The sequence below is a fragment of the Falco peregrinus genome, chromosome 4 (assembly GCF_023634155.1).
Source record: "Falco peregrinus isolate bFalPer1 chromosome 4, bFalPer1.pri, whole genome shotgun sequence".
In the NCBI taxonomy this organism is placed as follows: Eukaryota; Metazoa; Chordata; class Aves; order Falconiformes; family Falconidae; genus Falco; species Falco peregrinus.
Window position 1 is genome coordinate 15,637,113 of NC_073724.1, and position 23,535 is coordinate 15,660,647.

The window sequence follows — 23,535 nt, forward strand, 5'->3', positions numbered from 1 at the left end:
GAAAAAGGAGTCTCATGACAAAGTTGATTAAAGCCCTGGAAAATAAAATTCAGCCCTCTGATTTACTGTAGAGCTCACACATCAAGGTGTGAAGTTCATTACATCAAGTTTTTAGAGACGGTCTGCAGTTGTGCGTTCCCCATTTTTGTAACCTGTTTGTCACTTGATCTCTTAGCACCAGGGAACTCATGTTATTCCTCCGAAGGGGTTTGCTGAACTTGAGTTGCTCAGTGTTTGCAGCAAAGTCAAAGCAATCATGATTAGAGTGTATGGGCATAGCAAAATGTTGTGGTTTTTCTATCAGGATTTGAATACTACTCCATGAATGTCTCTCTAGTCCACATGTTAAGCAATGAAATTAACACAAAGTATTAATGCTTGAACTTTTTGAATGTCTGTTGGTACAAAGAATGAAGAGGAGTTCACATGGAAGAATACTGTTTGACTAAGCAGTTAGCAACTGTAGCATATTCCATATTCATTGAAGAAATTAAAAGTTGCACATGCAGGCTAACATTTGACATTTTCCGATATTTGTATTAATTGCATTACATTATGTGTTTCTGATGTTTGTGTTAATCACATTAATAATAATTTCATACTGTATTTATGTGAAATGTTATAAATGAACTCTGTGTATTCACATGCCCTGAAGGACATTTGAGAAATACGTGCTCTTTTTTTTTTTTTTTTCTTAACCATATGGACATATTATGAGTATAAGGAAATAATGATAGGTGTACATTAGTATTTGAATAAAAAGACACAAAAGTTGATACCAACCATATAACAGATATCTTTAATCCTTTTTGAATAGAATGGTATAGTATCTCTGTTGCTTTTAGTACTATAGTTTATAAATACAGTTTTGCTGCAGTGAGAACTCTTTGGGAAGACAGTGACCCAAGAGATTTTAGGAAGCGTTTTGTTTAGTATGATTTTTCTGCTTGCAGTTCCATACATTAGTAACCAGTTGTTACTAATGTATCATCAAAAATGCACGAGAGAAATAAAGTATAATTAAACTTTTTTTTCTCTCTTTTTTACAGGTTTCTTTTACAACGTATTCTGCTCAGGCCAGTGAAGTTTGTTTAGCTGACCCGGTAAGCAAATATGCATAGTCACAGGTTTTTTGTGAAAATGTTTTCCACACATGAGGCAACTAATTCTGAGAGATCAATGTTCTGCATTGTTGGATCAAATTTTTAAAATCTATTATAAATATGTTCAAAATGCTGCTGTCAGTTTCTAATTTTAAAAATGTGTTGAAATTTCCAGAGTTCTATACTCTTTAATTAGAAAAGTTTCTTTTCCAGATGTGCTTAATTTTATTATTTCCCTCCCTTCTTCTTTTCTCTTGTTGTCCTAGTTTCCTCAGCCTTTGCATTAATATTTGTATTTTTTCAAAGCTTTACAAGTTGAGCTTTTATTCACTGAGTGCTATCAGTCTCGCTCTACCTACCATGATATCAGCATTGCAAACAGGATTGTTTGATGAGAACTCCAAAGATGGTATTTTAACACCACAGGAATGTCACAGCAACACTTGAGTGGCTGATGGGAAATGGAGATAGTTTTGGAAATCATAAATACCATTTCTGTAGATCTGAAATGAATGAAAATAAATTGTGAAAAGAATGAAATTGCAGTTAATTATCTGGTTTGCTGGGCATCAAAAAATCAAGGCGAAGCACCAGTTTACACTCTTACAGTGCTTAGGTTGGCAGGCTGGGTTGTATGTTTTACCTGTGGAATTCCAGTTTAATCAGCTGGTGTTTTATGCTGTACCTACAGTTTGCAGAAAACACCTTTTTGGCCATCTCTTCTATTGTTATGGGTTTTAATAGGGAGTTGGGCAATATAATTTGCATGCAGTAGAGCTTTAATATTGCCTACACCCAATTCAGTCGGTTTTTGATGCTTCTTATAGAGTGATGTGATAACTTGGTGGGAGAGAAAAGGGTGGACTAAATGAATTAAAGATACTATTTCATATGGAATGTTTTGTTCATGGTATACAGATATGATTTGCCTTAAATTTGAAGTTCCTGTGCTTTTCAATTGAACCCATATTAGACCTGGTTAAAATAACTAAATACAGACAGAACAGTAAACGAGAACATAGAGTTCTTATGTAGGTCCTTCTTTTATGTTGAAATGTTCCATAGCTCTAACACTTTATCAGTACTGTTAACCTTATCTTTATTTTAGACGACATGGTCTCTAATCATCTTCTCATCATTCTAACTTCTTATCATTGGGGTTTTCCTTGGTGCCGCCAACACCTGGAAAGCTTTCTCGATCTCATTTCACCAAGGAGCAATTTCTACCCTTTGGATCTTCTGAAAATTGGTTTCAAACCCATTATTTCCAATACGTTTATTTCCTTTAAAAAATTGAGGTAGACTTCAGCTAGTGCTGTCTTTTGGGTTTCCCTTGTCTGATATTTCTGGATTTTGATTGCAAAATAGACTGCAAACAGACTTGCAAGCAGGGAGGGAAATCTTTGATTAAAAATCACCTAGTGATTTCAAATGTTAATCTTGAGGAGTTCTCAAAAACATTTCTTATGAAAACGTTGGTGACAAGGGGCAAATGCTCAAGGAACGAAATTTCCTTCACCCCACCCCCCTACCCCCACCCCCAACTCTGGGCCTTCTTTCTTTGGATCTTGAATATGTCCAAATTAATCATTCTTCCAAGGTTCATTATTCAGGCTTGAATATTTTTTTTTTAATTTTAGTATTCAAAACATTACAAGATATAATTATCAATAATATATAAATCTGTTAATAATATATTTTAACAGCTCTAGCAAAAGGATCTCTGTTGACTATCTCTATTCCTCTTCTTATATCAAGGTGTCTCCTGAAGAGCTTGTTATGTCACTTCCCTTTCAGATATAAACTGTAATGAAACTGTAATGCTTAGACTGATTTGGAATAATAACTGGCTTATTCATCAATATGAGAAATTTGAGAAGAAAAATCATTGTAGCTCAAATAAATTTAATTTAATTTTTCAACAGTCTTTTTTTCTTTAATATCATTAATAACTTTACTGAAACAAAAATCAATAAAATTCAGCAAGATTTCCACAAAACTTTCTTTAACAGAGCAAATAGTTTTGTTTTATTAAAAGAATGAAGTCAAATTCATCTGATCATCTAGATTGCATTTTTAGTGAATAAACTATTTTCTCCCATCTCCTTCCTATACTGTCCATACCCTCTTACTCCAGCCCCCCACTCCCAAAGATTGCCTAGTCTGTGTTTCTGGATAAAATGTATCTGTCTGCCAATGACATATTTTAAGAAAACCAGTCCAAAGGCCAGGCTTAGGCCTGGATCTGACCCCCAAAAGGAGTTTCATAGTTACAAACTGTTTACTCTCCTTCCTGGCTTCAGTTATGGGCTTTTTTATCCTTAATGGTGATGATCGTAGCCTTCATAAAGTAGGAAAAATGAGCTAAAGTACACTCTTCTGCTGCATCGACATAATGTCTTTGTATGTATCCTGCACATTTCTAAGAATTAATTGGATGCTGGCTTATAACATGTCTGCTATGAGGGAAGGGGTTTGGCTGTATACAGGTGATGGTAAGCAGATCAGCATGGACGACTGTGCTGATTCTTTCTACTGGTAATGAAATGCGAGCTGATTTGGCACCTTTCACCTCTCTATGTACTTAAAACATGAATCAATGTGTTTTCAAGATTATTCATGTTTGTGATGACCCCCCTGTTCTGTTGGTGTTTGTGGGGAAGGATGTTGTGAGCCTGAATGATTGCCTGCTGACTGAGGCTTTGGGTTGCTATTGCAATATTGTGCAGTAATGGTGTTTTCTGCAGATAATGGTCAACAACAATTCTTACAATAATTAGCTTTTTCACAAAAAGCTGTATTTTAAAGTTTGCAAACCTACTGGTATTCTCAGAGGCACTGAAAGCCTACTAAAAGTATGAGTCAGTTATTAATACGCAATTTCCATACAGTACACAGATTGTGGACCAGATATTTTCTATATGGACATAGAAAATGCAACATAAAAATAATAATTTCTCATTCTTTCATTTTAAATCTACATTTCATGCACTCTTGAGCTACTGGTGGTACCTTATATTTTCATTACAAGGAGTCAATCTGAGGTCTCTATGAAATATAAAGAGCTCTAAATAGCTATCTTGGGAGAAAAAATCTTTAAGGTATATGCCAGAAGAGCTCTGGTAACTGTCATGAAAATTAATTCAGAAGTTTTTTGTACTCCAGAAGTGCTTGAGCCTCTTTGAAATGTTCAGAAATTTTAGCAAGTTAGGACTATTCTAGCACACCAAGTTACTGGCAGAGGCAGTGCATTATAAGGAATAGTCATTGCGAGTGAAAATTGGATTCACAGTTTTCACACAGGAACTCTGGTTGCCAGTGTTGTGCTTGAACAAAACCACAGGATTCAGCTAATGACTCGTCACTCAGGTTTCAGATACGTACAGAGATCTCTTCACAAACTATAAACCAAAAGGTACACAAGCTAGAATAAAATAAATCAATCACTATATATTAATTGCATTTCAGTTAAACTTTCTTGAAGCACCTGGTCCTGCCTCTCTCAGAGACCTCATACTGGATGTACTGGCCTTGGGTTTCATCCCACGTGGCAGTTCCTATATTATTCTTATTTTGAAGTCTTGTATGGTATAAAATTGTGTGCTTGTTTCTGTGCATAGGGGTGAGTTTCGTACAGAATCAATACAGATGAAATCTTTTCAGTTTGCCTCTGAATAACTAACAACCAGAAGAAAAACAAAAGCAGATTCTTGACTAATTGTTAGGGGTTGCATGCATCCATACTCAGAATTCCATGTATCTCTGAGTGAGTGCAAAATGTTCTTTAAAAGGCAGTGTTGTTCTTAGAAGAATGCAATTTAATGCATGTGCTAAGAGTTTTCACTATTGAAAATAATTTATTTCAGAGATATTTCTCATAATGCCTAGCAGTAAATAATTGCTCTTCTGGGCCCTTTCTGTTAATCAATGATAAAATTATATGAATATGTACATTTTGAGAGAGGTCTTAAATGAAGCCATTCGTTCGAAAGGACTTTTTTTCAGCTTGGGTGTGCAAGACTATGAAGGAGTTTAGTACAAGTAATTATAAAAATATTGCTTGTGAATCTCAGTGTAACTAATGCCATTTTGGTTTGTTAAGAGGGTATTTCCTTTCAGTTTATGTCAGTAATGGAAGCCTGTAGAGCACCCATTAACTTTGTCTATAAATTTTCATTTGCCGTATTTTTATTTAACTAGTCCTAAATTCATTGCCATTTTCCCTTCTTGTGTAGTAATAGCTACTAGTCAGCTATGCTAAATCCTGTGGATCACTTGGATGGTAGATCTCTCCAAGGTTTTTACTACTCTGGACTGACTTTCTTCAGTGTTATAGCACATATATCTGCTTTTTCCCAGCAGGAGGTTATCATCAGAAATAATCCCTCACTTTGATCACACATTTTGTGCACGCTGGTTCAGATTCTGCACCCACACAGTTAAACACAACCTTAGTAATGGTGGATCAAGCCCTTCCTATGCAGATCTCACCTTGGTAAAGGGAGTAGCTGCTGATGGAGAATAAAAGCTCTGTGTGCTAGTCATTGAGAGACAATTAGAGAAGGGAAATCGAGCCTTCATTAGTGGATCAGGACTGTGGTCCCAGCCAACTGTCTATATTCAAGTCAAGATCCAAACCCCTGTCTGCCTTCAACTAGCTCTGCCACTAAGCATTCTCTTTGTCTTTATTACAGGAAAATAAGGGGGTTTTGTGATCTTTTGAAATTAAATACAAACCTTGGAACAATAGGTTCTAATGTGTGTGGAATATACAGCATCTCTGTGCTATGTCTGTAGACCTAGGAAAGTCTAATCATATAAGAGCCTCAAGGTAAATAATGAATTAAAATATTTTTAATACTCTTTGTGCAAAGCTTATATACTAAGTTGCCAGCACATATATATATCTATATATATATGTATATGTATGTATATGCTCCAGTTTTGAAGCTACATTCAGACAGAGAAAGGTCTTGTTTTCAGACAATACAGATTTTGACAGATCTTCGTACAAGCATAGGAGGCCATTTGCAAGGTCAAGCTCTCAGCAAACTGGGTAATTCTTTACTTCTGCCATCCATCTTGCAAAATTTGATAATTTTGTTAATGCTTCAGCTGTTGGATATGAGTATGAAAGAACTCCTCCTTTCACGCTCTCTTTAACTTTGTAGCCTTAGTAGTTACAGAGGACATTTTCAAAGACTTATTCTAACTTCAGACTCTTGGGTATTTCTGAGAGTGTTTTGAAAGCAAGAATATCCAAGACTCAAAAGTAAGAACAAAGTCCTTTTTTTCTTCCTTAAATCTCATCATTTATGCAATATTATTATGATTTTTACGAGAAGGAAGCCTGAAAAAAATAGTTTCATGCCTAATTATTCTAAATTTAAACAATATTAAAGCAAGTATTTAAGGCAATTGCCTATTATGCCTTCATTCTTCATTCTACACTTTCTTGTCTTCATAAGGAAACACCAAATAAAACCTAAATTACCAGTCACCTGAAGTAGACTATGTGAGCATTTCAGATGAAACACCTCACCAGTTTGATTCTGTAGAGCTTCAAATTTACTTTTAAGAATTGGTCAGATATGTAAGGATAGGATAGTGTATGTAAAATATTTTTTTTTCTCAAATACCTCCAGACAGTAGTATGTCAGAAGTTACAGGAGTGGTGAACTACAAGCCTCATCTTGGAACAGTAGAGCTGGGACTATTGTGGCTTTGGCATTTTCTCAAAATTAATAACTGCATGAGATACTAACTTATTTCGTGTTTTACAGTATCTTAAAAGCTGTCGTATGTCCAAAGGCTTAGTTTTAAGTAGTTTTTCCTGGAACATTTAAGGGAGATTTCATATATAAATATACCAGCAGTATTATTTTGTAGTTTGAGCTGGTATCTTCAGGAAGTTATTTTTATTACTGTGTCTTTTATGTCTGAAGTTACTTGGTTAATTTTCCTAATATATAGCAACAATGAACAGCTGGTCTACAATTGTCTTGTGATTTCTCAACAGTTTCATTTTTCTAACCCTCTCCGGGGATAGTTTTTACACAGTATTGACAACCTTGTTTTCTGATCTTGGAATGCAACTAAGCAAATAATCAGGAATTAAAATGTAGAAAGGATGAGGAGGAAAGGTTTGCTAAAAATGAGTTAAAGTATTTTCCAATCTTTTTACAACTTCCCTGCTGGAAACACCGGCAGCTATGATAAATTAAAGAAGTTAAATTATAGAGTTTTGTGTACTGACTCTGTTCTGAGACAGTAATATGTTTTAATCTTTTGTATCCTATTATCTCATGATGGTTTTAAAATGAAGCAAAACAAAAAAGCTTTTTAGCAAGCACATCTATTTCTTCCTGAATAGAAACTACACTGTAAGGAAATCACGTTCTAAGGAAGTTACTTATGTTACAAAATGAAACATAAGAGAGCTAGGAAATGGCAGATTTACAGATCTAAATCTGTTCCCCATGTATCAGTCTGAAGACTGAATGTGGCAGGGTCCTGCTAGAAAATTATGGTGCCTGAATGCATACTCCTAGATATAACTTCATCTCCTTGAGACTCAGTGATTGTAATGTTTTCTTCATGCTTTTAAGGGTAAACAGAATACAAAACTACTGCAAGGTGTTGTTCTTTTTGGTGGTGTCTCATGTAGTCAAGGAAAACATCATGTATTTGTCAGCCTGGGCTCACAGGATCTGTAGTGTAATTCCTGCTTTCCACTGCAGATGGGCATCAAAGTAATTTCCAAAATGCCACCATGTAATAGAAAAGACTTTGCTTGCATCGATAACAAGACCGGACGCGTACAGCTTTGTGGTTTCTTTGGTCTATTGCTATTGAATAAGAAGCATAATCGTTTAAAAAAAAGAAAAAAAAATTACAGCCAACATTTGATGAGTATCTAATGGTGTACTTCTTAGGGAAGAGTGGGGAGTGCAGAATGGAAGAGGTAAAAAATGTGCCAGGAAGTATATGACACCAAGGATTAAGGGCATATACGGAGTATATGCTTGGCTTCGTAATTCTTCATCACTGAGGGTTTTTGTTTGTTTTTAAATTCCTCAGTCCTATTTCTAAATTGTTCTGTACAACTTTCTTCCTCAGCTGTTTGCAGGCTGTTCATGGACTATTAGTATGTATGTATTTACGTATAGACTTCTAGTACATACGTAACAGGCATTATCCAGAGGAAGAAGAATAACTTAAGAAAGAACATATATGGGGAAAGGATGAAGGGTGCCTTGGAGCACCCTTTCATGTTGCAGGACACAGTTTCCTAGAGCAGGATTTGTTTGGGGGCTTTCAGGTTTTCTCCACAAACTGATGTTTCTTCATGTCTGTCTGGGTTGTCTTGCTTTCAAGCCAATTCCTCAATTGAGACTTCAAATATCTATGATAGAGAGATGCAAGTATGCTAGATTGGGCCCATTGAATGTACAGATGCCAGACTTATTGGAAGTGACACTGTAAAATTTATATGTACACATTGCAATCTGAAGGATAATATTATGCAAATATTCCTAACCATGACACATTAAAAGGTAGTTACATTTTATACACATCCATTAATATTTTCCCTTGAATATCAAGTACTTCTTCCCACCTGCCATCTCTTCCATGTTTTCACTTGCTATGATGGTTAGGTGTCATAAAGCTGTCATAACGCTGTGACTAGGCTTTTTGGTTAGTGGAGCCTTGCATAATCTGCATTTATATTGTGCTCAACATTTTTTAAACAGATTACACATTTCAAGCTGAACTAAAAAGATATATTTTTAATAAGTATTCTTCCTTTGGGGCAGATTCTGAATTGCTTTTGCTTTTTCTAGCATACAGCATTACTAAGTTTTGCCCCTAAGCAGTATATTAAAAAAAGGCTTAATTGCTCATACTGAGTCCTGCTTACACTCCCACTTCAGACCTACATTTATGCATATGATGGTATCACTCACTTTAGCAAAGAGGTAGTGATTCTAGGTGCTCACGCTTTGATGGTGGTGATACTTAGCTCACAAGTCATCTAAGCCACCATTTTAGTAGCACTGTTAAACAAGAATGGTAGATTTCTTCCTCCTTGGAATTTTACCACCTAGTTAGTTCATACTCCCATAAGCACTTGCAGTGCATTTATAAAAATTTAGCTCTGCTGTTTCAAATTGAAAAAAAGTAGCCACAGTAATTAAAAAAAAAAAGTGTCAAGCATAGTTAGGCCATACCCTTCTATACCCCCCGCCCTGCCTGTCTCACACAAATACTGTACTTTCTGTTCATCTCTGTGAACATTTTCAGTTTCTGGATTTAAATGCCAGAATTCCACACTTGACAACTAAGTGAGCAGATGAATTGCCAGTCTATAAACAGTCACAGCTCTTGTTGAATCTTGGTAACATTTGAAAGTCAGTAATTTGTTTTTTCTGATCACGGCTGTCCATTAATGCCATTGTACCTATGCCCTTAAGTACTATGATTTCTTTTCACCCACTTAAAAAAGTAATTGAAAAAACCCCTTCTTTTAAGAAAGCCTTTGGCAGGTTTGTTTCTTCTTGGTTAGATGGTGCAGAGGCTTGGTGATGTCTTTAGAGGGAAGCAGCTACATATTTTGGTTTTGAGTCTTACTGAAGATTTGAAAACACGTTCCTATTATCTATTACCTACCTTGCCATTTTGGTGAGCAGCAACAGGAAAGCCATGATCTCCATGAGCATCTCTTAGCTGCAAAGTGTAGGAGAGCCACATGAGGAGCCATATGTTTAACATGCTTCACCAAACAGTTCCCTCTTCTCCTGCTATCCTTCACAAGGCCTGAGCACCAGTTGCAAATTTTACCAGTGAAGGTACTTATTCATACAAGTAGTCTCATTACTTTCATAAGTATAAATTAAGAGTTTGTTTTATTGTGAAGTACTATGTATTATTCTTCATGTTCTATTCACATGTACAGAAACCATCACTTTAGGTTACAATTAATGTGCATTCATTTAGACAAACCATATAAAAACAATTCTAGTTTAAGAAGTTTAAAAAGTTTAAAATTGACAAAAGGTATTGAATTAGGGAATCTACTGGCAGTGACAGTCAGAAGTGTTTCTTGGAGACTTAATAAATCAAGCAGTAAGCTTGGCTATAAGCCTGTATGTATAATGCATGTAGTTGTAATGGCAACGTTATGAAAATATCATTAGCAACATTATAGTTAGGCATGTTAACATCTGCAGTTTAAATAGGATTAATATCTTCTTACTCACTTGAAATGATTGAATTTTATCTCTAAAATGAACAAGATTTATTTTACAAAGCATTGCATGTTCTAATGTTTCTCCATCCAAATTTGTTGCAAATGTCCTGCTCATGATCCTGCTCCTTCTTCTAGAAAAAAAAAAAAAAAATCACAAGCTACACTGGGAAAAGCATAGTTCTGAATAAAGGCAAATAAAATTATTATTTTACAAGAAATTATACAATACTTGTATAAGATTATTTCATTTATGTAAAAAATGTAGTAAAATTATACATGTAGGATATAGATAAAAGATTATTACTCATAATAAAATTTTATCATCTGATATCTTGATTCAGCAAAATGAAAATTTTTTTTATTATACATCTGCTGAGGTTTCCATGTTTGTACTCCAGTTAGGAAATAGGACTCTTTAGGCACTGATACCAGAAGTTAAAAATTTCTAGAAATCTTGACAATTGAGTACATTTGACATTTTGAAGAGAGAACAGCAAAAAAGAGTAAGAAACTATTTAGATTAGATTGTATTCCAACAGGAAAAAGTAAACTGAATTAAGAAGGAGCAAGTGAATGGGTCTAATCCAAATAAAATATTTTAGTGATGAGAAATTATGAAATACGATGTGGATTATATTTTTTTTCTACACACAGCATTTTATCAGTAACAAGGAGATTAATTAAACCTTACAATGAACTAAACATCAGGTATCTGTGTGGTTAAGTATTTGAATGACAATTAAATATTCCTAGAAATTGTACATTATCAGTATAATAGACCTGATTATACAGAGTAAAAGAATTCATGTCAACCATGCTGTCATTTAAATAGTACATCATAGATGTACCCCTGGGAAATAAGTTCCCTCAAAGCATAGAAATCCAAATTGGTAGAGAAGATAAAAAATGAACAATGGAAATACTTTATTCCATATAGGTTATTATAATGTTCTTATCATCATAATATCTGATTACTTACTGGTGGTGCATTAAACTATGGGATTAGCATCGGTTGCTTAGTGCTCTGCTATTACATGATGATTCCTGTAGAGCTGGGGAAAGGTGGAGTAGGGAACGTGTGAAAACTTGCTTAAATGTTAACAAATTCTGCATGTGAAAATGTTAAATAAAAGAGGAAGAAAGAACCTTAATGATGAAAATTATATCCAATTAGGTGGAAGAGAACATATTTACATGTCTTGGCTAACATAGCAGACTTTTGGAAGTTAGGGCTAGTAAGGGTTGCCATTTGATTCATGAAGGTTGATATCTATTTCCAGAGTAGTTCAGAAATGTCTGACAGACTGCTAAAAGGTGTAACAACCTATAAAAAAGACCAGAATTTCTGAATATTGGATTTTAATCAATCCAGTCTTAAACTTAGAAAGGAACAAAGTTTCCAAAATATAGCATCTTCATAGCTCTTCCTTGACATTATTCCCAGGGCAGAAGGTGTTTTTACCTCCCTTTGGTAAATCTTGCTGTGTCTAACAAGGGTTGCTGGTACCTGGGCAACCTGTGACCTTGTGTTCTAACTAAGCAATGCTGGGGAAATACCTAGAAAACCTACATTCAGAATATACTCAAAGTGAGTATTAAAAGGAGAATAGGCAAATGCCATTAAGCTAAAAAGTAAAACTGTGTTCAGCACACAGGAAAAGCAAGAAGTTGAAAATATATAAACTTTCAGGGACTGAGGCAACTCTAAAAATAATGAAATACAAACTAGAAAACTATGGAGTAAAATAATATCAAAGAACAATTGAAGAGACTCTTTCTATCAAATATAAAAGGAATAGTATGATATTTCAAAATCTTCTGCAATTCTGAGGTATTTTTGTGTCAGTTTCTGCAGGAAGGTCCAATAAAATTCTGTTTTTAAAGTAGTTGTTTAAATGAACAAAAATTTCTTAATGAAATCTTTATATATATATATATATGTGTGTGTGTGTGTAGTTACAATATCTGTGCACAGTATATGCTAAAGAAATACCCAACTAACTAAATGGATAATTGTTCCTTGATATCAGCCTTTAAAATTTCTTGATCATTTAATTTTAGTCTATGTCTAACTACTTACAAATCTGTTATCTTCAAAAATGGGGCTGAAGCATATTTAGAACAGCATCTCTTTGCACTGCTTTTATTTTGTGTCACAGGTTATTTTGTAAATGTTGCAACTGCCTTTCTGATAGCTATTACACAGTTCTGAGTTATGTCAAATAGCGAATAGATGTTTTGCTTAGCACCTTTTTCTTTAACTGGAAAGAGTACAGCATTTGAAATCCCAGTGTTCATCCTACTAAATACTTTAATTCAGAAAACAATGCAAGACTTGAATTTGGACCCAAATATACAAAAAATTGTGCTGGATTTTTACTTAAATCAGTTTATGCTGAATAATCTTGTTTTCACAAATCCTGGAAAGGCAAAGCTACATATTTTTCTAGTTTCAATAGACATTATTTACTGCTTTGTAGTACATGAGATATTTAAGAGTTCAAATAAACAATTTGGAACTTTTAGTGGGAAAATACAGATAGTCCAGCTTGACTTAGACTATAGCTGAACAAGGTGTTCACAGCTGGACACATTATCAACAGGCCGATGCCCCAGTTGTTAAGCATCATATGTGAATAGTATCTCTAGAAGCTCACAGTACAACATTAACCTGAAACTTGTATGGTTACTGCCTAAACATTTTCACAAATTTTATGATTTACATTGCACAACTTGACATCAGGAGCAGAATCTGCTTTCTTGAAGAACAGAACTTTTAATGTGCAGCAACCTATCAATTATGCTTCCTCTCCAGAAGTGAGTATTCTGTCAGTAGTGATTTCTTACAATACTGTGGGGGCAATGCCACAAGCAGAAGAAAAAGGGATTAATTATGAGCTAAATAACTCTGATTTTTTATAACACCCACAGATCCATACTAGTCTCTTCTGTATCCTCTGCTGCAGAACCTAATTCCAAGGAAGGCTTCATGAGACAGAGAAAGGGTGTGAGGGAAATGAAGGCTTTACTGTCATGTGTTGTACTCAAGAAAGTAATATAGGAATTTTACTGCCAAGCAATATTTTCATAAGGGTTCTTTGACTACCTATGTGTCTGTGTGTACATACACACTATAGTATCTGCAGAGTAGCTCAGGATGGGCCATACACCTGTAAAATAGAAGTTACTGTTGGTAAGTAACTCCCTAATATCAGAAGTAAATAGAGGGCTTGGTCACATCACACTGAATCAAAAAGTACTGTCTTTTTGGAAAGAGTTGCCAAAATAAAGAAATTCAATAATTTATTATAAATTAGTTTAACATATAATTTTTCTTCCACAGTAACAAACGTTTCGGGACAAAACTCACAAGAGGAGGTTTGAATGAAATAGTGCTGTGGTAGAAAGTCTTTGGCAAAAATACTGTTTCCTACAATAAATTTGGTTTGCAGATACTTAGTCATTAGGATTTACATTATGACTGACAATGTATATACAAATACTATATTCATTTTCTTTTTTCATTATTAGGCACTTCTAGTACGTTGCCACATCTTTTGAGAGCAAAGCAATACCTATGCTTATTTATTAGATTGTTGGATCATCCCAGGCTCTTCATTAGATATAGAGACCAGATGGAAGTGGATAAATGGCAAGGAAGTTCAGGGAAACACGTAGGCACTATTCATGGCAAAAGCAACATTTTGTCAGGTAGATAAGGAGGTAATTTATTAGGAGATCCCCCACATATATATAGGAGAAGCCACATGGCTATTTATTTAAAACTGCTACAAGCTGTCAGTAGATACCAGCATAAGATAACAATCTGAGGTGGATGATGACATATTGATGGATGTTTTGGTTCATCTTAAAGTTGTATGTTATTGTTTAGATAATCTGAAGAGACCTCAATAAAGTATAGAAATTTTTTTGTTTACATAATTAGAACCAGCATCTGCTATAGTTGGTTTTATTTTCAAGACCCTTATACTCAAAAAAGTTCTGCATACTTGATTAAATTGTTGTGGATGATTCCCCTAATTTCAGTGAGGAGGCTAGTTGTAGTAAAGTTGAATACAAGTGTAAGAGTTTGCATGATAAAGGCCCAGAGACATTATACAGATCCATTCCTCTCCCAGAGCATGAAAATAAAAGGTTCATCATTGGACATACTGGATGAAGGACATGGCTGCTGCAAGCTTTGTGCACAACACTGCTTTCTATCAAGTATATATTGTTCAAATTCATATAGGAAACTGGCATTCCTTGTGAAAGTATATTTCTCTTAAATTCCCAACCCCATGGCTGTTGTTAATCCTCTGAGGACAGAACTAGATTCTGTTTGCAGAAATGAACTGCTTTTTAACTACGGGGACTGTTTTCGACATGTTACGTTCTGCTTTTCTCCTCCTTGATAAAAGCTATCCAGAAATGCATTCCAGAAATCCGTTGCTTGGTTTCATGCTCTGCAAGCACTGGTTACCATAGTGTTTTAGAAAAATACCTTTTCAGGAAGCAGATACATAATCAAATATAGTCCACTGAAGTTGTGCTGAATGCACCATCTGTTAACAAACTGAAAGTAACATATTTGTAGATTAAATGATTAGTAACCTTTAATTTCCTGTTACAGTCAGAGAAATATAAAAAAGAGGGCATGAGAATATCTTCAGAAGCATCCCTTTACATACCCTGAAGCAGCCTACCCTTTGAATGTAACTCATTATGAATGTGTTGTGACAGTGTTATAAACTGACTCTCTTCAACAAGCAAGTCTTTCTGGAGAGCAAAGCACAGTTCCCTCCACCTAGACTGTACACATTTCTGTAGATACTCTGCCTCTGAGCCACTGGAACAATTAATGCCTCCTAGTTATTAAGCCATGATATGCCCAGTACTGATCAAAAAGCATTGTATTCATATTGGTTCACTCTTGTTTGAAGGTTGCTTTATATGTTGTTGTTGTAATTAAAAAAAAAAAAAAAAGCAAGTTCTTGCCTTTGATCCCAAAGAACTAGGCATTATACAAATTTGAAGTAAAATGTCTTTAATGTCGTTAAGTCCATAAAGCCTATGTAAACATTTACTAGTAGTTCAGAAGTCCAGGAAGATATTGAAACAGGACTGAAGTACTCTTGTCACAATTTGAAATAAGTAATAAAGGTCTTCTGCTTATTACTAGGAAAGATGAAAACACCTTCTAGGTACCTGACCCTCGTTACTCCTTTGTGCACTTCAGGCATTCAGTATGGAAAATTTCAAACCAGTAACTAATAGACTATGCTATCTGCTTTTGTTTAATGGTTCAGCATGTTTCAAGTTCTTTGATAACAATTTTGTGCTTATTTATAAATTGTCACCCATCATCCAAGTCTGCGGCTTTGGCTATCAAGTGTGAACTCTAACCGTTTCATAAGCTCAAGTTGTTTTCAGCTACACTATGGTAATATTGACTGTGGTGTGGCTCCTGTCTTCCCATTGAGAGAAAACAATCTGATGTTAACATGAAATTGACAGTCTTATATATTCACTAGTGCAGCAGATAGATATATGTAATATCATGAAATTCAATGAGCTGTGAAGTCACAAATCATATGAATTCATATATTGTTATTAAATCTGTGCATTGCTGAATTCATTTATTGAATATGTACACATAATGCTTGGTATTTATTTTCTATGTAGTTATTCAGGATTTTCTGGTAAAATATTCTTAACTGACCTGCCAAATCAAAACTTTGGGGCAATAATCCTTTCTTTTTAAGACAATTTTAATTGCAAATATTTTCTCCAGTACAGAACTTAATTCTGATAAAGATGAGTAATGACCAATTAACCAAGGATCTGGTAGCTAAGATACTCAACCAGTTGCATAAAAACTTGTCTCAGTGCTAAGCTGAGTGCCCTGTGCTGGTAAGCTGTGAAAAGTCTCATGGAAGGAAGTCTGGTTGTACACAGGAATATGGCCAAGATGTGTAGGACAAAAAATAAAGAAATGTCTTTATGTAACTGCACAATGTGAATTTCAGATAGATAGTGTGGAACTGTAATTTAATAAAGATTTTGAGTTGTGCGTGCTATAAATCTTCTGAAAAACAAGCTAATATAATTAGTAGCTCTGTACTGAGAACATGACTTTTCTTTTATTCTTGAGAGATATTACTTTCAAACTGCACAATATCTCTTCTGTGATGATGCCAACCAGCCATAGTGTGCCTTTTTGGTTTGTTTTTTGGTTTTGTTAATTTTATTTATTTATTTTCAGAAAATGCTGATTCATTGAAAAGAAAGGTGCTTGCATTAGCACCGTTTCCTTTTGGAAAAAAAAATATTGGAAAAGTGCATTGTGAAAAGCCTGCCTAGACATTTTCAACAATCAAAGTTCATTTTTTGTATTTTAAATAACTTTTCAGGTCTGTAACCTATATTTAATGCATAAATAGTTCCCCTCCCCACAATTCAATAACCTGTAAATTATACATGTATAGTGGAAGCAGGAGTTAAAATCCAGTGTCCTCTCTCCTCTGCCTTTGATCACTCATAGCGTGCTCAATCTTCCGAGAAGGCTCTATGCCTTTGATCTCCTCTGCCTCCATCCCTATGTTGTTCAGTGTATCTGAGGATGTTGATTATTTTGAAGTGTAGGTATTACTCTTATTATGCCAATGCAAATTAAAAAAAAAAATTGAAAGAGTAGCCATTTGTATTAAAAATATTGAAGAAGTCAAAATCTACAATTATTATTTAAAACAATTTAGTGTACAAAGTGTTAATTGCTCCAATATAAAAGTACTTTAAAATCTAGATTTGAAGGTTTGTGCTGTTTGGAGTCAGATTATTTTGCGAACTTAAAAATTCACATAGGGTTGTTGAAAAGTGGGATACAGAAAACTGTTTTCTATCCAGTTTTAATCATTTTTACTTTAAAACTAATTGATCCTTTAGTCTGCTGAATCAAAAACACACCTTATGTTGGGCTATAATGCATTTGTTCTTTCTTTTCAACTTAGAGTTATGACCTGACAAGGGTTTTTTTTGGCTAACAGAACTCAACCTGCTAAGTATGTAACCCAGCAAAGTGCATGCACAGGCCCCATATTTTTGTAATTAATTACCAAACTGTGTGGGGTGTGTTTGGATATGTGTACTTACACCTGCCTGCGAAACATTCTGTCCAGATTTGTAGGAAGATAAGGGCCTAAAGATGTATGTAACTTCCTTCCTGAAATAATTAAGGATGTTTTACAAATACTTATTTTCTCTCTTTGCCCATGAGCAGTGAACTGTGCCATATTGAGGTGTGAGGTTTTAGTCAGTTATAGCAATAGGGGGATAGGTGACACATAGCACGTGTTCTACTGAAGGCTACTTTTGACTCAAACCAGCTAAGCAAAATGCTTCTCTTAAATAACATTGCATAAAATTTTAAGTTCTGAGCAGCCAGGATTCATACAGGGTCATATGGGAAAGGTATGCAGTAAAAACATAAAAACTGTTTATCAATGATTGAGAAATCAATGGTACAAAAATTGCCCTTGCGGCATCCTTTTTATTCCCGGTTTACATTCAGGTCAAGAATGAGTTCTAGGAAAAATAAGTGGCCCTGGAGGACCCTTGCTGCCCAGCAGGTTGTGTAGCAAGGGTCCTCCAGGGCCACTTATTTTTCCTGGGCAGTAGGGAACAGGAAGCCATCTGCGCTTTCCACCGAGTTATGTCTGTGCAATCCCAGACCCATGAAGAGTTTTTCATTCTGAAGCCTGGGAGAGGATTGGTGTTGCAAAGGTGCTCCATATATGTAGGCGTGCAACTCAGCTAAGCATTGCAGCAGTTTTTGAAGCGGAGCATTGGAATGGGACTTACACTGGGGCAGGTCTAGGCACTAAGCATGCTGCTAAGTCAGGAATTAATGAAGCAGTTTCTGGCTTCAATTCTGACTATACTTGTCCTTGTCTTGAAGAGATGTTAAGGAAAGAACTCAACATTGCTTTATTTATCACAAGTAGAAGGCATGTAAGGAGTTATTTTTGCTAGCTAACTCCCTGTGTTTACTGTCTTCCTGCTCTAGTGACCAGGAACTAGATCAAGGTATCCTCAGCTTTTAGTTTTCAAAGATAGTGGTCAAGTTGGTGCAAACTGTGTAGGTGGTATTTAGAAATGATCTAACTCAAGTAGTATTTATGATTCAGTGCAGTGTACTTAACATTAGGCAGTGTCAGGTATCCTATGCTTTATACAGTAATGATAAATTGTTTATGAAAACAGTTAATCTTTGGTACCTTTGGCTCTAGAAATGGAAAAAACATTTAACTGCCATACTACTTTGCCGTTTCAAAGAATGATGTGCTAAAAGTCTTTAATTTGGGGGGGGGGGGGGGGGAAGCTAGATGCTTCAGATTTTTTCATCTGATGAATGGTGGTGATAATGCTCAGTTGTATTTGCACTTAGACCTGCAAGAGACAAATTAAGTAAAGAGAATGTAAGAGGTGGTTTTCTATGTCTAAGACTTAGTGTATGTGAGGAGATTAACTGTTGCATCTCTTGCTCTGAACTTATTTAGTGCTTCTAGAGTGACAGGTGTGAAATAAATGAGGGTTGAAATGAGTATGTTGAAGGAAATGTGTATGTCAAGGCTTTTCCCATCATCAGGTTTGGTTTGATATTTTATAACACCACAGCATTTATACCTGTCTGAGGTAGTTTCCTTGTTTGTGGAGAAAGCGTCATATCTACCTGAATGATCACCCGTAAAAGCCTAATGTTTTTTTAAGAAATGGGGAATAGCAGTAGAGCCTGGCTTTTGCTTGGGCTTCATAATGGTCTCCTCCCAGAGCCAGCCCTCCTCTGGCACTGCAGCCATGCTGCTTATTCTACCACAACTGTGCTTGCCTGTGAAGAACAGAAGGGCAGCTCCCATTTTCAGTGGGCAATGTCTTTATACTGTGGAACAGTTATGGAAAAGTCTCATCTGAATTTTCAGTAGCTGTTTCAGTTCATTGTATTTGCACCGATTGCTTTTTATGAATATCTGCAGTTTTATGGGTATAGTTGATCTTAAAACACCTGTGAAGAAGGCTTTTCTTGTGTGAACAAGAGTACTGGATGTGAATTGCTCAGGTTTTGTTGCTATTTATTTTTAAAGATATTTTTTCTCAAGTAGCAAAGCAGAAAGAAGGTTGTGAAGTTCAGGTACCCAGCCATAGAGCTAATGTGGCCAGAAGTTAAATAGGTTGCAGGTAATACAGTGAAAAGTTTACAGAAGAAGGAATTTAAAGAAAGATTTTTCATAAAAATTTCAGAAAGGGGAAAACTACAGTTAAATGACATCTCTGGCTTTTAACATGAAGCATCTTGCTTAAGTCTCCTAATTTGGTGTTGTTAACCTTAAGGCAGAAAAAAAAGAGAAGGCACAGTGCCATTTGAAGGTAAAATGAAAGAGTCATGCAGATGATAACTTTTCATTTGCATTATTTTACAAATATTTTTTGTCACCTCTATATACTAGGGCCTTTAAGAATGCATCTGCAAGAGCAAGACCATTTTATTGTGAAGTGTTACACGATGCAATACCGTACATTAAAGTTATCCAGAAATGTGTAATATATCTAGCCCTTGCATGTCCTCTTCACTTTGTTTCAAATTTCAACTTTTAGCAAATAGTGGCATACTTGCTAGTTTTGGTTTTGATTTCAAGAACAACCGTGTGAAAGAACAGAGATTCCCTTCCTGCCCCTCTCCCTCTCCCTTCACTCTGAGAGCACTGCTGTGTTTCTTCCCTGTTCTCTCTCAGCTTTTCTCTGTCTTGTGCGAATTGCCATTGCCCAGGGAAGGCTCTGATCCTTCCTTTCCAGTCAGCTTGCAAACTGGACGTTAAGCTAAGAAGGTTAGGGTGCCAGCTGTCCTGTGGGAGCTGAGTACAGACACGGAAACCATATGCAGCTACGAGCAGAAACCCTCAGCCCAGCCCAGGTTTCCTGTTCTCTTTGCCTTCCCCTTCCTGCTTCCCAGGTGGAGGAAGGATTGGTGCCTTCTCCTTCTGTGGAGAGGTCCATCCTGTGCAGCCTCTCTCCACCCAGCCTCCCTGCCTCCTCCAGCTGCAGATGAACAGGGCCAGGCGCTCCCACAAATATGTCTTTTATGGTTTCCTTTTGTGTTGCCCTTGTACTAGTTCATAGGCCAAACACTCTGAGATTCATCTACATCTCTAATTGTTGCTGGGCACATATGCAAGTGATTTTTTTAACAGCTTTCTAACATCCTTCTTGAATATTGGTGAAGTGAATACTCATTATTAAGGGCTAGCCACATGTTGAAGTGTTTTTTTCACACATGGAAAATAAAAATGACTGTGTAGGATTCTGTGGCTGTCACCCCTCAAAAGCTGCTGCTCAGATTTACCCAGCTCAGACTGCCTATTATTGGTAATTAGTGGCAAACACCCTTCTGAGATCTGAAAGTCAGGCTGTTCCCTTGTCCTTTTCACATACCATCACTGCTAATAATAGTAGTAAATTTGAGGAGGATATGAATTCATTGTTGTTTAGTTGGAGATTTCTACTAAATTCTAATGAAACCATTTTTTTTAACTGTAGTTCAAAATGCACCTGGGTTTGTAGGTTGCACCCTTGTGGGTGGTTCCTTTGAAGACACTGATGTGTTGCAGCCTAAACATTTTTATGGTCAATGATAAAACCTAAGGTGGAATGAACCCAGCTTGAGTCTCACTTGCCCTGTTAGGAAATAAATAAATAAATAAGTCTGGTTTGATCTGTTGATTTAAATTAATAAGAAAACTACTAAAATGATAAAACCAGAATATCTGTTTCTACAGAATTGTTAATTAAATACATTGGAATTTATGAGTTTTATCACCTGGATAAATGAATTTAGTTTTAAATAATCTCAAAGAGATTATTTAATCTCAAAGATATTTATAGGAGAATCCACCCATGTGTCATTTTTATGGCTGAGGCATAATGACATGCAGGGTTTGCTCGTGGTCCCTGGAAGTTGGTGCAGTCCCTGTGGTCCCAGCCACAGGACTACTGTGGCAAATAGCCAGAGTGACAAGCACCATTTCCACTTGTCGGTAGCACCTAGGGAGCCATCTTTAGTTCACAGGCCAAAGAAAAGAATCTCTAGATTCAAAACCATGCACATGGAATTTTGCTCAAAGACTATTTGAGAGGTCTTATGCCGTGTCACAGCATCAAAGGGCTTTCCTCTGACTGCTGGCTCTTGCAAAGCTCCAAATCTGGAAAAGAGAGGAACTGGTTTACTGGGGCTTTAGCAAGTTTCTTTTCTGCCAGACAGCTCCTGCCAGCTGACCAGAGCAGTGCTGGTCCCAGGGGTGCTGGCTGGCAGGCAGAGCAGGGCCGCATCCATCCCCTGGTGCTGCACCCAGAACACCCTCACAGCCCCTCGCCGCTGTGAGGCTGCTCGTTCTGCTCCACTAGGCCCTGCTGCCATCACCCTTCGTCATCCAGAGAGGCTGCCCCAGCGCTTTCCTCCTCCCAGCCATGCCTGCCTGCCCCAAAACCTGGGTGCAGGCCTGCAGGCTCTGCCAGGAGCAAAACCGGGGCTGCCCCATACCGCTGGCCTGCTGCCTGCAGCACCCCAGTGCCAGCCGGGGTGCAGCTGGCCCCCGCAGCCCTGCGGCTGTGGGCAGCCCCGGGACCTCCCTCAGAGGGCTGCGCCACCATCGTAACCCTCTTCCTCCACTTCAAAGCCCCTGTTCTCACACTTCCTTCCTTCGGTAATGAACCTTCAATTTCCTCCAGGTAAATAAAGTGAAACTGGAAAGAACTGTAAAACAAAACATAAAAGTTGCCGAACTGGAGAGTTACTGCCCACAGTGTCCCTGGGAATGGTTTTTCCTGTCCTCCCGCTGCGGTTTCTAGCCTGTTGTTTGCCCTTCCTTACCAGTTTTTAGCTGTAAGCTCTTTAGCATACAACCTCCTCTTCATGGGAGCATTTGTAGAGATGCTAATAGGTAGAGAGGCTCCTCCCATGGCTCCGTTTTTATTAATGGGAGGATCAGAGAAATTACCACATTTTTAACCATCTCTTTTGCAGTAGCTATTCAGCTTCATTGTGTAGAAACAGTGAGCGGATTTTTGTTCATCTGTTCACAACGCGGAGCTCTGAGATAAATGCTTCTGTGCAAGGTTTTTAGGTGCTGCGAGAGCGTGTGTGTGTGTTGCTTAGTAGGTTACGTGGTACTTTCATTTGGAAGTGGCATTTTACGTGACATTTTAGTACAATAGGTGGGCAAAATTGAAATTTCAGGTCTGTAGCAGAAGAGTTATGTCTATTAGTCTATTTAGTGATTTGCACCTTTTATAAATTCTACCTGATTGCATCTCTTTCCATAAAAGCTGGATTAAATGCGTTTTGAAGAAAGGAGGGTGCTGACTGGTCTCATATGTGCCAGTCTGCAAACTTGCAGACCAGCTGTCCTACTCACTAGTGAAGATAAGAGGGCTTAGATGAAGGGGTTTGTGCTGCTGGAAACACAACCAGCTTTCTCAGGAGACTGCTTTGAGGAAAGACTGCAGCAATATTGCATCCCCACTGTTACTAGTGGGTGTTGCCACACACATGTATAGTTTGTGCTAGATAAAATCAGGAGGTAATAAAGACAGGTAAAAAGAAGAGATGAGAGATCTGCTGAGTATCTGCTGAGTACTTTTTTTTTTTTTTTTCTTTTTTCTTAGGGAGCAAAAATGTCCAGGGGATGCCACAGTAACTCAGGGAAAAGCTGCTTTAAATCAGAAAATTTGTGTTATACCAAGTGCTTTATTTTGGGAACCATTTCAGTATGTTATGAAGGAAAGTTGCAGACTAGGCATGTTTACTAGACCTTTAATTGCTACATTTAAGAGAAAGGCGCCTTTTTTTCTTTTTTTTTTTTTTTTGTCCCCTCCCCCCCCTCCCCTTTTTAACGACAAGAAGCCAGAGTTTGCTGTGCAAATGAAGCAGGCTTTGCAAGAATCAGATTCACTTTGGACGACTCTTCACATTCCTAGTCATCATTACATTAGGCAGCACAATTCCATCTCTGGTTGATGGGCAGAAAAAGTGGGCACCCTGCCAGGTAGACGTTTCCATGGCTCCCAACCCCCAAAGGTGATGCGTTTTTCAGCTAATTCAATGAAGAGTGGGCTGAACTTTGGGTATAAACT

General features: G+C 36.7%; 1 long non-coding RNA gene across 4 annotated transcripts in view; it reads left to right on the forward strand.

Annotated features, from left to right (window-relative positions):
- Positions 1–23,535, forward strand: part of LOC114012848 (uncharacterized) — a 331,654-nt gene that overhangs the window by 265,781 nt on the left and 42,338 nt on the right. For all 4 annotated transcript variants that reach the window (XR_003555562.2, XR_003555560.2, XR_003555561.2 and 1 more), the window contains one exon: positions 1,050–1,103. This is a non-coding gene — a long non-coding RNA (uncharacterized LOC114012848). The remainder of the gene's footprint in view (positions 1–1,049; positions 1,104–23,535) is intronic.